Consider the following 14,110-nt stretch of genomic DNA (forward strand, 5'->3'; position numbering starts at 1 on the left):
GCATGTGTGTATGTATGTGCATGTGTGTGTGAGTATATGTGTACATATGTGTAACTGTATATGTGCGTATTGAATGTATGAGTGTATGTATGTGTGTGAGTGTGTGTGTGCATGTGTGTGCATGTGTGTGCATGTGTGTGTGCGTGCGTGTGTGTGTGTGCGTGTGTGTGTGTGTGTGTGTGTGTGTGTGTGTGTGCGCGTGTGTGTGTATGTTGGGGGAGTATCTTTGCCTTCATGTATATCTTTACACCATGTGTGTGCCTCTTGCCTGTGGCAATCAGAAAAAAACACCAAATCCCTAGAAACTAGAGTTACAGATAGTAATGAGTGACCATGTGGATGCTGAGAATCAAAACCATGTCCTTTGAAGAAACTGAGCCATCTTTCTAGTTCCAAAAAGCAACATCTTATAAGTAATGTCCCAGGACTTCTCTCAAGAATCAGGGAGCCTCAAGGGCCCTTTGCCCAGTATTCAGTGGTCTAAAATGGCCTTTCTGCTAGCACTCCTGTAGACCTATGGACGCATGCATCACTTGCTGAGTACCCATAGACTCTCAAAGAATTCTTCCGAGGAGGTATTCCCTAACTTAAGATGGGATACTGTTCCGATAAATCCATTGTCCTGAGTCAAACTGCACTGAACAAACTTAACCTTCCTACTACACCCGGACAAGGCGCCCAAGGCAAGCAGACCACAGCTGACACAGAAGTTTAGTAAAAAATGGACACTGTGGACAGAAACACAGCAAACAAGTTCTCAGAAAGAGACTCACACCCTTGAAAGAGAATAGGATCCTTTTATCACAAGAGAAGTTACCTGGCCTTGCCTCCTGTGTGTGGAGTTAGGACTATTTAAATAGACAAGAGGTAGGCAGCTCAATGTTTTCTTAGGTGGTTGTCTTAGTTTTGGTTTTATTGCTGTGAAGAGACACCATGACCATGACAATTCTTATAAAAGAAAGCATTTTATTAGGGCTGGCTTACAGTCTCAAAGGTTTAGTCCATTGTCATCATGGTGGGGAGCATGGCAGTGTGCAGGCAGATGTGGTGCTGAGGAGGAGACAAGAGTTCTACATCTGGATCTGCAAGTAGTAGAAGGAGACTGTGTGTCACCGTGGGCATAGCTTGAGCATATGTAAGACCTCAAAGCCAACCTCAATGACACAGTTCCATTAACAAAACCACACCTACTCCTGTTGTGTTTTATAAAAAGATAAGGAGAGAGAGACTGTGTTTGGTGGATGTGCAGTCAACCGTGGGGGGAGGGGGTGCCTCCGAGGGCCCATGCTGAGGCATCCCTTCTCCCTAAGGGACCAGTCATACAAAGGCATAGTATAGACTAGAGTTTATTCAGAGCATGGGGAGGGGAGTTGAGGGAGTAGAGAAAGAGAAAGGCAGAGAGAGAAAGAGAGTAGAGGAGTAGAGGCCGGCCATGAGCACGTGGAGAAAGGCAGGAGGGGAATGGAAAAAGGGGAAGCAGGAGCAGGGGGACAGAGCAGGAGCAAGATAGCAAGAGAGAGGAGGGGCAAGCAGCCCCTTTTATAGTGAGTCAGGCACACCTGGCTGTTGCCAGGTAACTGTGAGGTGGAGCCTAGACAGAATGCTAACAACTCCAGTAAGGCCACACCTCCTAATAATGTTACTTCCTATGAGCCAAGCATTCAAACACATGAGTCTATAGGGCCATTCCTACTCAAACCACCACAGCAGTAAACTTAATGACACCATTTGCCCCTTCTGAGATTGGCCATTTGTGGTGAGGTGCTGAGGATGATTAGGAGTCAGAATATATAATGCTAAGGCAATTGATTGAGCTCTCCCTGGAGTAACCCACTCCCATGCTCTTGGGTATGTCTTCTCTTTCCCAGTGCCTGTCTTTCTCTTAACTCTTGCACACAGAACTTAATTCATAATGGAATTTTTCACAAGCACAACTTGTAAATACACTGTGGGGAGCACTTTGTGCCTGAAGTTTTCTTGAGAGTTATTCATTATTTCCTTAGACTATGATGACACAGCACGTGACACAGCCACTTACACATGCTCCCTGCTCAGTGGTCACTCCCACTGGCCATATTCAAGATGGCAGAGGAGGTCATAAGAAGAACTTTGACATCACTGTGCCTCCACACATGAAGGAAAGAGAGAGAATGAGAGAAAGGAAGGAAGGAAGGAAAGAAGGAAAGGGGAGGAAGAAAAGAAGGAAGGAAGAAATCTGTGTTGTTTGATTGTAAAGTGATTTTCTTTTTATTTAACCCCTAGGAAATCTTGTTTTAAAGAAATAAAATAGCAAGGCCTGGATTCCCCAGATTTTGCATCAGGGTGCGGCTGTTCAGGAGCTGTTTCAGTTGATAAGGTGGCACCTAAGGCATCGTTTTTGGTTTTGTTTTTTTTTTTTTTTTTTTTAAATTAATATGTGGCATGTATTGTACTCAGCTTCCTGACTGTGGATGTCACATGACCAGCTGCCTCAAGCTCTTCTGCCATGCCCTCCCCCACCACACTGCAAGCCTTCTTTTTAAAGGAGGGCTTTAGTTTGAATTGAATTTAGACCAGTGACATAAGTCATGGAGACTCCTCCTGGGGAAGGGAGACCTTCCCCAATGAAATGGACTGTAAGGGGTTTTATACAGAGTGGGACATGAAGTTACTCTTGCCAGTGCTGCCTGGGAACAAGGGATGCTCGTTCAAGCCCTCTGGCAGGCAACCAGTGACAGTGGACCGTAGTCTGGCAAGCTTCTGAAAACAAAACATCAGAACCCCTCCCCTGGCTAATGAAGGCACAACCCTCATGTTCTTTGCATGGGCTTGGACTTTGAGCCCATCCATAGAGGAGTCATTATCCTTCCTCGTTATCTTGGAAATAACCTAGACAACAGCAAAGCCCTACAAAGTCTGGGGGAGACTTGAGGGGCTGGAGAGGTGGCTCAGCCATTAAGAGCACTGGTGGCTCAGAACCACCTGTAACTCCAGTTCCAGGGGATGCGATGTTCTCTTTGCACCTCTGTGGGTACCAGGCACACATGTGATGTACATATATACAGACAGGCAGAACACACATGCATATAAAGTAAAATAAAAATAAAATAAAAAACAAATAAATCCCCTTTTTAAAAGTTATTTCTAAGCCAGGCATGGTGAGACATACATACAACTATAGGCTGAGGCAGAAGAATTGTTAATTTAAGGCTGAACTGTACCCACATAGCAAGATCTTGTTCTCTCCACCCCCAATCCATGTCAAGAATGGCAAGAGCCTCTGATTTAAAACTGCCAGTTCACTTGGCTTCACTTGGCGTGGCAAACATTTACATATTTACATCTTTGAGCAAAATTCTTAATTTCAAGTAAGACACAGTCAGACCAAGTTCTCTACTACTAAAGTACTGTCCACACTGTAAGGCCAAGGATTAGAAGCAGCCATAGGAAAAAAAACTTAGAAAAACAAAATTACCTCACAGCCCCTTGAAAGTCTGTCTCAGCATCCTCGAATTAGTTTCCAAGTACTCATTATTTTTTGCCTCAAGTCGGTAGGAAGCATTTGAGAAAAGTCTTTTATCTTTTATTAACAGGGGATTAAAAAAATCAGAGACTGCAAAATCTAAAGGCACAGGAACTCTATGAAAACTCAAAAAGAGAGGACATTCTGCAACACTCGGATGCTGGAGGACATAGAGGACATCTGCAGGAGCCTGGGTCCAGCCAGCTCTGTGCATGCACAGACACTGTAACATGATTTTCCTGGCACTGGGATTCATTCCCCAGACCTGAGAACATCCTCTCCATCCTGACTGAGCCTGTGGCTGCACTCAGCTGGAAGAGGCTGAGCTGAGGCCCCTGGTGCATTTAAATCTCATAATTGGAACTCTGGTTCTCATGGTCTCGCTAGTATTTTTTAAGTCAAACTCATGAAGATGTGCTCTTACACGGAGAGTGTGCGACATTTGGTGCCCTGAGAATTGTGCATTTTCTAGGTCACTTGGTCAGTCTGCTGCCAGAGAGGGATGCAGGAGTCCTCCTTAAGGAAAAGGTAGGGACCTGTGGGGTGGCTGTGTGGGTTAAAGGCACTTGCTGGCAAGCCTGAGGGCAAGAGTTCAATCCCCAGGACACACAGACTGGAATCCTAAAACTAACTCCCTCAGAGTTCCACATGTATGATGTAGCACATGCATACCCAGACCCTACGAACACACAAAATAAGTGAACAAAGGAATTTTTACAATTTAATAATGAAAAGGAGGCCTGTTCCCTCTGCCCTCCAGCACGAACCCAAGGGACATTTGCCTAAGATACACACCTACTTTTCTCCATTCCGTGACTCAGTCCTTTTCTGGCTAGGGATTGGCAAACTTATCCTGTAAAAAGAAAGCAAAGAAAGGTTAGCCGGGCGTGGTGGTGCACACCTTTCATCCCAGCACTTGGGAGGCAGAGGCAGGTGGATTTCTGAGTTCAAGGCCAGCCTGGTCTACAGAGTGAGTTCCAGGACAGGCAGGGCTACATAGAGAAACCCTGTCTCGAAAAACCAAAAAAAAAAAAATAAATAAATAAAAAGAAAGGTTTTGGGCTCTGTGAGCTCCCGCTGTCTAACATTCCTCTTTGTCAGTTTGTCCATTTGTTTCCTTCCCTGTCGCTGTCGTTGAAGCCCAGAACACACTTTAAATGATACCTGGATCCAAGGATGTCCAAAAGCAAAACTGTACTCTCTGTGGAACCATGGGCCGTGGTCCACCAACCACAGCCTTTCATGAGTAGGTTCAATCGTGGGGCCCAGGACAACAGCCATGCTAAGACACATTCCCTGCCAGAGTGGATCAAGGAACCAGAGAGGAGAAAGTTAGAAGTAGTAGGCATGTGAGGAAGGATGGCTGGGTGGGCAGTGTCTCTGTTGAGGACTCAGGCAGGACAGTGTGCTTGACTCTTGCTTTAGGTCCAGCAGGAGCTTTCTTTCTTTTTTTATTAAATATTTTCTTTATTTACACTTCAAATGTTATCCCTTTTCCTGGTTTCCCTTCTGAAGACCCCCTACCCCGTACCGTCTACCTCCTACCCCTGCTCACCAACCTACCCACTCCCACTTCCTGGACCTGGCATTCCCCTACACTGGGTCATCAAGCCTTCACAGGACCAAGGGCCTCTCCTCCCACTGATGAACCACAAGGGCTGGAGCCATGGGTCCCTCCATGTGTACTCTTTGGTACGTGATTTAATCCCTGGGAGCTCTGGGGGTACTAGTTGGCTCATATTGTTGTTCCTCCTATGGGGCTGCAAACCCCTTCAGCTCCTTGGGTCCTTTCTCTAGTTCCTCCTTTGGGGACCCTGTGCTCAGTTCAATGGTTGGCTGAGAACATCCCCTTCTATATAGGTCAGGCACTGGCAGAGCCTCTCAGGAGACAGCTATATCAGGCTCCTGTCAGCCAGCACTTGTTGGCATCCACAATAGTGTCTGGGTTTGGTTACTGGATATGGGATGGATCCCCAGGTGGGACAGTCTCTGGATGGCCTTTCCTTCAGTCTCTGCTCCACACTTTGTCTCTGTATCTCTTCCCATGGGTATTTTGTTCCTCCTTCTAAGAAGGACTGAAGTATCCACACTTTGGTCTTCCTTCTTCTTGAGCTTCAAGTTTGTTTGCACCTACAGAAAGACTGAAAGGCCTGAGTACTAACATTTCCCCCTTCAGAGACAGGGCCTTCACCTCACTTTCAATCCTGAGTTCTCAAGATCTGGGATGCTCTTCTAGAATGTGAACCACAGTGTGCAGAATGTCACCTAGCCCTCTTTAGCCTATCCTGCAGACACCAGGGCTCAGGACAGATACAAAGGAAAATGGACTCTCTGGCTACTGCACCCTATAAGGTCCTGTGCCTCTACTAACCCAGGTATCTTGTGTCTTTCCAGGTCTGTACCCTAAACAGAAGGAGAGTACAGACACGGCTATAAGTCAAAACAGTGTGCTCAGGCTGGAGAGATGGAGCCACAGTTCAGGGTGCTAGCTGCTTTTGCAGATGATCTGAGTTAGTTCCCAGCACACACCTCAGATGGCTTACAACCATCTGTAACACCTGCTCCAGATGACCCGATGCTCTCATATATATACACACACAAACACTCATGGCGCTCTCTCTCTCTCTCTCTCTCTCTCTCTCTCTCTCTCTCTCTCTCTCTCTCTCTCTCTCTCTCTCTCTCTCTCTCTCTCTCTCTCTTTCTCACACACACACACACACACACACACACACACACACATTCATACACACTCTTTAAATTATTAAAAAAAAAAAAAAACCTCCAAACATTCTGTGCCACCTTAAAATTGCTCTTAGGTCTCTTCCTAAAGATGTTTGAGAACACTGTGGACATTTTGAAAGCATCCACTAAAATGTGTTTATATTTATGGTTGGCTCAGAATCTACAACATCCACCTTGACACCTTTTTGATGCTTAGTAAAGAGGGAAAAGAAGAAGATTTTAAAAGGAGGTGACGTAAGAAAGAACAGATAAAGAAAAATTTAAAAAAGGAAAAAGTATGGGGAAGGGAAGAAGCAAGAAAGAGAGGGAAAGAGTGGAGAAGAAAGCGGGGAGAAAAGAGGAAAGGGGAGGGGAAAGGAGAGAGGAAAGAGGAGGAAAGAGGAGAGAAGTGGAGGACAGAGAAGGGGAAGAAGGAAAGGAAGAAGAGAGGGGAAAGGAGGAAAAAGGAAGAAGGGAGGAGGAAGAAGAGGGGGAGAGAAGGAGGGAGAAGAAAATGGGGAGGGGGATAGAAGAGAGGAGTGGAAAGTTGGGGAGAAGGGGGAGGGAGGGGAGGGAGTAGGAGGGAGAGAAAGAGAGGATGGAAGCCAAAGTCAGTCTTGCTTGTGTAATACACACGCCATAAGGGTTTTCTGTGTCTACTCATGTTTTCCAAGCACAAAGAGAAGCCAGCCCCTTCTAGTCCTATCCCTGTAAAGCAATGTCTGACCTGCTGAGGCCTCTCCTTACCCAGAGAACTGAACCACAGCAGTAAGTGTGGGGAACTTAAAGGACACAGCTCTTTAAAACATTGCCCAGTTTTGCGAGGACCCGCACAGGGGCCCACCTGCGCTGTTCAGGCAGGCTGCCACTGTGCAGTGGTTCAAAGGGCTGACAGACTCTGCAGACTGTCCCCCTAATGAGCTACTCTGCATGAGCTGCTGCGGTCTGCAGGGATGGCAAAGCACACAACAAAGACGTCGGGCCCCAGATGAGGTGTCAGTTATGAGGATGCTGGCAATAAAAGCCTGCCTCAAAGCAAGGACAGATGCTTTGAAAGCACTGTGCAGGGAAAGCTCACTTGGAGAACGTGTGATCTGAAGCAGGACCATACCGTTCTTTTGTCCTTTGTTAAGGTTTATTTTATTATTTATTTCCATCTGGGCACGCGAATGCACATATATGTGCATATATGCGTGTGTATGTGTGTGTGTTGGGGTGGAGGGGTGTGGGGGTGTGTTCTGTGTATGTGTACATGGGGGAGTGTGCCTTGTGTGTGTGTCGGGGGTGGGTGTCCATGAAAGCCAGAGGAGGGCATTAGGTCCTAAGGTGTTAGAGTTATAGGCACTTTTGAGCTGCCCAGTGGGAATGCTGAGAACCAAAGTTGGGTCCTATGCAAGAGCAGCAAGTACTCCTAACCACTAAGTCATCTATCTATCTATCTATCTATCTATCTATCTATCTATCTATCTATCTATCTACCCACCTACCTACCTCTCCTAGTTAATTGTCTAAACTGTCAGGATCTATGGGAGCCTTGACGTGGTCCCACATGGGCGAAGCAAATGGGACTCTAGCAGCAGGCATGGAGCCAAAAGTCCTGTGTTAAGGACCACCTAATGGGACAGCAGGTCTCCCTGTCACTCATGACCTTGAGAACAGAAATTCCTCCACCACCCAAGATGGGTCTGTTACCTTCAAGTCTCTAAGACAAACAAATGAAAACAGCAAGGTGTTGTGTAGGTGTATATTTTTCTCAACTTTAATAATGGTTCAACCTTTCCTCTAAGCCCACCACCCAACACAGGTAATTGAAAAGAAAGGTTAATAGCACACAGGGGAAGAAGACCTGTTTAGGGTCTTCCAATCTTCATCATTCTCAGTCCAGTCCACTAGCAAAACACCAAACACGAACCAGCAGCTGTGGTCCAGTCTACTCGGCAGACACCACACATGAATCAGCAAGAGCAGTTCAAGCCAGAAGAAACCTCAAGGCTCACCAACCGGCCTGAGCCCACAGAAGTGGCAATAAGCCACAGGAACCTCAAGAGAAGTTCTTTGATGGGTTTCTTTCTATGACATCACCGCAAGTGAAGCTCAACAGCACAATGTAAGGCGAACTGATACATGCATATCCTCAGTGAAGACTAGCGAGGCAGAGCAAGGCATTGCTCGAGCTCCCACTCTCTGTGGGGTCGTATTTATATTCCCTCTAAACATCATGATTTCTTTCACGTGTCTGCCACAGCAATGCTGTCACACCCCAAGTCTGCAGAGTGATCTCTCAAACACCAGCATACAGCATGATGCTGGGCAGCAGCATGACAATTCCCTGGGGAGTTTAAAAGTGGTTTTAAGTTATAAGTTGGAGGCTCTGAATTTGGCATGGAATTTGGGAATGCACGGTTTTTTAATACTTCTCTGAAATGTGTATATGCAATCATGCTGTTGGTATACATTATGGTTTTTCTATACTCAGCCCAGTTATGGTTTTTCTATACTCAGCACTATTAGGAGGTGTGGCCTTGTTGGAGTAGGTGTGTCACTATAAGAATGAGCTTTAAGACCCTCATCCTAGTTGCCTGGAACTGAGTCTTGCACTAGCAGTCTTCAGATGAAGATGTAGAACTCTCAGCTCCTCCTTTGCCATGCCTGCCTGGATGCTGCCATGCTCTCCCATCTTGATGATAATGGACTGAACCTCTGAACCTGTAAGCCAGCCCCAACTAAGTGTTGTTTTTTTATAAGGCTTACCTTGGTCATGGTGTCTGTTTATAGCAGTAAAACCCTAACTAAGACAGAATATATGTACCATGTACTATGTGGAGAGTTAATAAGATTTCCTGTTTGTATGTTTGTTTCATTTGTTGCTGCTCTGCATACTCACATAAACCTGAACATTGTAATCCCCAGCCTCTACCCATGGCCCTCCAAACACTAACCTAATCACCGAGTTAATAATGAGGATATGCATTAGGAATCAGAGAGTACAGAGGAAGGTGCTTAACTCATGACTGACACATTAGGAAAGGAAGTTGCTAGAGTAGAGATCTACAGTGCCACCCCCAAATTCCCACATGTTGAAGAGTTGGTCTCCAGCAGTTTACAGACCTTCCAAAAGTGAGGCTCGGTGGAAGGAGATTAGATAGGGAGAGAGAGGGAAGTAGGAAGAGAAAGGAAAGGAGGGAGAGAGAGAGGGAAGGAAGGAAAAGGGAGCAAGACAAGTAAAGGAGGGAGAGGAGAGAGGGAGGAAGGCTGAAGTAAGGAGGTTGGGAGGGAAGAAGTGAAAAACGATGACAAGAAGGAAGAAATTAGATAAAAGTTGACATAAAACGGCTTTTGTTTATGGTAATCTATGCCTTGGATCTCTGAAGCTCACAAGTCATAAGCCAGTGATGTGATGGCTTCTGTGCTGCCTACTCACTCTCGAGTAAACTGAAAGTCCAACCACTATAGCATCCTTCCCCCACAATTCCCCAGGCAGGACTCCATTGCTCCCCTTCTTCTCCTCACAGGTAGGCACTTCCCCTTACCATAAGCCCACCCTCCCCTCCCTGGTAGAACATCTCAAATGACCATGACCGGCTTCCAGTCCTTCCAGGAGCTCTTCCCATCCCTTCTAGGAGCTATGCTCTCCCAGTGTTAGCAGCTAACATGAAGCGGCCTTGGAAGGGGATGGGAAACACTTCAGTAAGAAAGGAAACTCGGGATTAAGGAAATCAGACTAGCATCAGTTCTTCAGGATTTTCCAGTACTTTTTAACCTTGCTGAAGACCTGAACATTCCTAAAAAGAAAGCACATTATTGGCACTTGCCCCAAGTCTGTTTGGCAGCAGACTCTTTTCTGTGGTGTGTCTGGACTAGTGATGTGCACACTGCACGTGTGGGTTCACCTGAGGAGAGGGTAGACACTGCACTGAGCATTGAATACAGCCCCTGCCACATGGCGCTTACTCAGCAAACATGTCTCCCACCCACCCCACCCCCACCCGCACCCGTGCCTTCCCTCCACACCTCCCTAGTTCGATTCTTTATCCTATCTTCTGCCCACCTTTCAATATTTTCTCTCAGTCAATCTAAAGATCCTTTGGGGAGCATATTCTGAGAGTTGGGAGCGCGGTCTGCTCCCTGCTCTTAGAACTTTGGGGAGACCTTGGCCATCATTCAGCTAGCCATATTAGGTAGTGCTGCCTGGACTGTGCCATCAGGCATCTAAGTCAAGCCTCTGTTAGTCATTCTGCCCTGTAAGCCTTCCTAAGCTGAGCTGCCTCTTCCCATGGGCTCACTTCACTGCACCTGCTCAGTCCTCACCCTCTTCAATGCTCTCTACACTAGGAGCTTGCCCTGGAGTCCTGAGGAGCTGGTTCCAGAGTTCATCCACTCAGCCTGAAGTCAGTCCTGCTGAAACACTCTTACAGATGCCTCTACCTGATTCCATAGGCTCTCCTTGCTTCTCAGTCACCACATCCTTCCTTAGGGATTTATAGTTAGCTCATGTTCAACCCATCATGACACAAGTCAAGTTTCTCTGTAAGGAAGCTGCACCATGATCAAAGAGAAAAGGAAACACAAATCAACACTTGCACGTGTTGCTTCTTTACATGGACTACCTGTTTGCTGACACCCTGAGGGCCTCGCTTCTGCTGAAGAGGAGTCCATGACATTGCAAGGTACAGCCCTGCTATAGGACCAAGACCCTGGGCCATGTTCATTCACTTTTCCTGTGTAAGCTTCAGGGCTTCTGCATTTTACACAGAAGGCCCACTTGATCAAGACTGGTACTTCAACAAAAGTATCTCTCACAGGCTGGGCCTGTGGGCAGCCACCACTGCGGAGATGGTTTGGTTCATCTTCATGACCAAATGTTGTCTTTATGGGGAAGAAAGAAAATTGATTAACATGAGGGACAAACTCAAAGTTTGCTTCAGAGAGTAAGAAAGGATAGAGTGATTTGGACAGGGGAGGAACAGAGATTAAAAAGTGTCAACAGGGGGAGGCATGGGCCTGACGGTGTGAATCAATAATCATCCAGAGCCTGATGGCTAAGCTGTCTCTCCTTTGTAACAGTGACTATTAGGAAATAACATCCCCTTCTGTCTCCATGATGAGGATACAGGGAAGTCTCCCTCAGCCACAGATGCTTTGTGGGATTCCAAAACCATGAAGGTGGCAGGGGAGGGGTGGGCTGATCAGTCTTACCAAGACCTCTGGGAAAGGCAAGGTTGTGAGTGACATTCATACTTGCATATGCATGTTCATTTAGGTAACTGAATCTTCAGCAAGAAGTGTGAGCGTCCCTGGATAAGGCAGGGTTGTTGACAATATTCATGCAGAGTTTCATGGAAGAAAAGAGGCAGTGCTCCACAGAGACTAGACATATTTCAGGATAATAGATAATAGTGGCTATCTGCAGAGACTGGGCCAGTCAGATAGTGTGGAGAATGCTGCTATGGCTTGACTCTATCCTACCTAAACCCAAGTGTTGAAAGCGTGATCCCAATACAACAGTGTTGGGAGACGGGCTCTCATGGCTGAGTTAATGTTATTACACAGTGGTTTTACTATAGCAAGAAGAGTTGGAGGAGTCTGGTTTCCACTCCCCTCACTTAGCTCCCTTTCTATCCTCTCCCTCTCTCTCTTTAGTCTCTGTTCCATTCTTACCTCCCATGTTCCACCATGGAGGGCACACTAAGAACACTCTCACCATATTGCTGCCTTGATCTTGGATTTCCCAGCCTCTAGGATTACGAGACATTGAATTCTATTTTTTATAAATGATGTAGTCTGTGACATTCTATTATAGCAACACAAAACAGTCTGTGGTAAATGGTGACTAACCTGAGGCAAGTATGGAAAACAGTCAATGTAAAAAGATTCTTCCTGCTGCTCTAGACAGCAAGCAGACACGTATTTGTATTCTCTGAGAAGTATTTCCTGTACTCTAGCTTGCTCCATCTAAATGATTCCCAAGAAAAGGGGGATTTTCCCTCCCATGGCTTGACCCCATAAAGGGACTGCAAATGTTAGATATGGCATTCAGTTGTCAAATAGTGTTGTGGTTTGAATCTCAAAGTCCCTCACAGGCTGATGTTTTCAGTACTTGGTTCCAAGCTGTGGCATGGTTTCGGAAGGCTGTGGACCTTTACGGGATAGCATGGAAGAAGTGGGTCATTGGATGCAGCCCTTTGATGATTATAATCCAACCTGGCTCCTGTTCTTCTTCCTCCACATGCTCCCACCACCTTGTCTTCTCCACCCAGATAGAATGAACTCTCTAAAATTGTGAGCCAAGACAAACCCTTCTCCCTTAAGTTGTTTCTGTCAGGTGTCATGGACACAGTGGTGTGAGGGTAACTCATTCAGTTGTGGTTCCTGTAAAAGGCTCGGGTGACTACAGGATAGCATTTCTTGATGAGCAAGAGGAAGAAAGAGAGGATTTTTTGATGACTCTAAGACTACAGCTCAGGTTATTCCTGAGTCCTGACTTCTTCTTGTCCTTGGACTTTAGATAGCTCAACTTTCTAGGAGTTGGTCATAGCATGCCATCACAGTTCTGTCCAGCATGGTCTACATGAACCCCCAGAGAAAGATGTCTAAGAGCTCAGTGGAGGCAGCAAATACATCCAAAGTTTCAGGAGCCTGGAACTTTGACCATAGTATGATCATGGGAACCAGCAAATCCAAATGGTGTTGGAAGAAACCAGGCTGTAGGATATTCCCCAACACTGGAAGTACTCCTCAGCATAGCATTTCCTCATAGCACCCTGTTGGCAATAGCAATGATGGAGAGAGCTGCCATAGCACTAACCCAAGAGCTCTTTGGACAGAAATTAACCATGAAACAAATCAGAAGCCCAAGGGCATTCATTGTAACCTGGAGTGATCTATAATTTTACCCAATGAAGGGAATTTACCCAGTGTCTTTTAAAATAAATAAATTGGACAATTCAACCAGCAAGTCCCAGCCTCGATGCTATAACCAAGCACAGGAAGCACTGAGCGCTCCTCCCTGTGGCCCTGGGCTTGAGCTGGAGCATCTGGCATCCAGGGAAAGCTGAGCACTGGGAGTTAAGCCCTGGAGAGGCGTCATTGGCAACAGAAGCCAAGAATGTGTCCAAGTCTGGAGACACATCACAGCTCATTAGCCAAAAGCCTGTATTTCCTAACCACCTATGCAAATATTTGTGCCTTCTTCATTCCCCTGTGATTGAGAATGATGATAAACTTGTGAGAAATGTATAGTTATCTAGACAAAGTTTCTTCTTGCACCAATCTTTCCTTGAACTAGTATCCTTGACAACCAACTGTTAAAATAAATGAAGAGTCTCTGAGAACAATGATTTTCCCCTCCCTCAGAGTCTCTGAGATTAAGAAAAAAAGCTTATATATGGTTTCATCATTCCATAGCACATAGGTTTATCACCAATTAGCGAATCTAGTGCTTCCAAAGGAAAGATCTGTGCCAATGGAAGAAGTCACAAGAAGCAAATAAGTTAGTTCATTGGCCTCCCAACTGGCAATTTAAGTCACTGTACCATGAGAGTGGGAAAGCAACTTGAGTTAGTCAGGCAAGTCTGTCACATAACAGTAACAAAGGATCCCCAAACCTTGGTAGCTGTGGTGATTTGAATACAAATGACCACATAGGTTCACATACTTGAATGCTTGGTCATAGGAAGTGGTGCAACTTGAAGACGATTAGGAGGGATGAGCTTGATGAAGTAGATGTCACATGATTGAAGGAAGTGTGTCACTGTGGTTGGGCTATGGAGTTTCAGAAGCCCAACCCAGGCCTAATGTCTCTCTCTCTCTCTGTCTCTGTCTCTGTGTCTCTGTCTCTGTCTCCCTCTCCCTCTCCCTCTCCCTCTCTCCCTCTCTCCCTCTCTCCCT

The sequence above is a fragment of the Mastomys coucha genome, unplaced genomic scaffold (assembly GCF_008632895.1).
Source record: "Mastomys coucha isolate ucsf_1 unplaced genomic scaffold, UCSF_Mcou_1 pScaffold5, whole genome shotgun sequence".
Classification (NCBI taxonomy): Eukaryota; Metazoa; Chordata; class Mammalia; order Rodentia; family Muridae; genus Mastomys; species Mastomys coucha.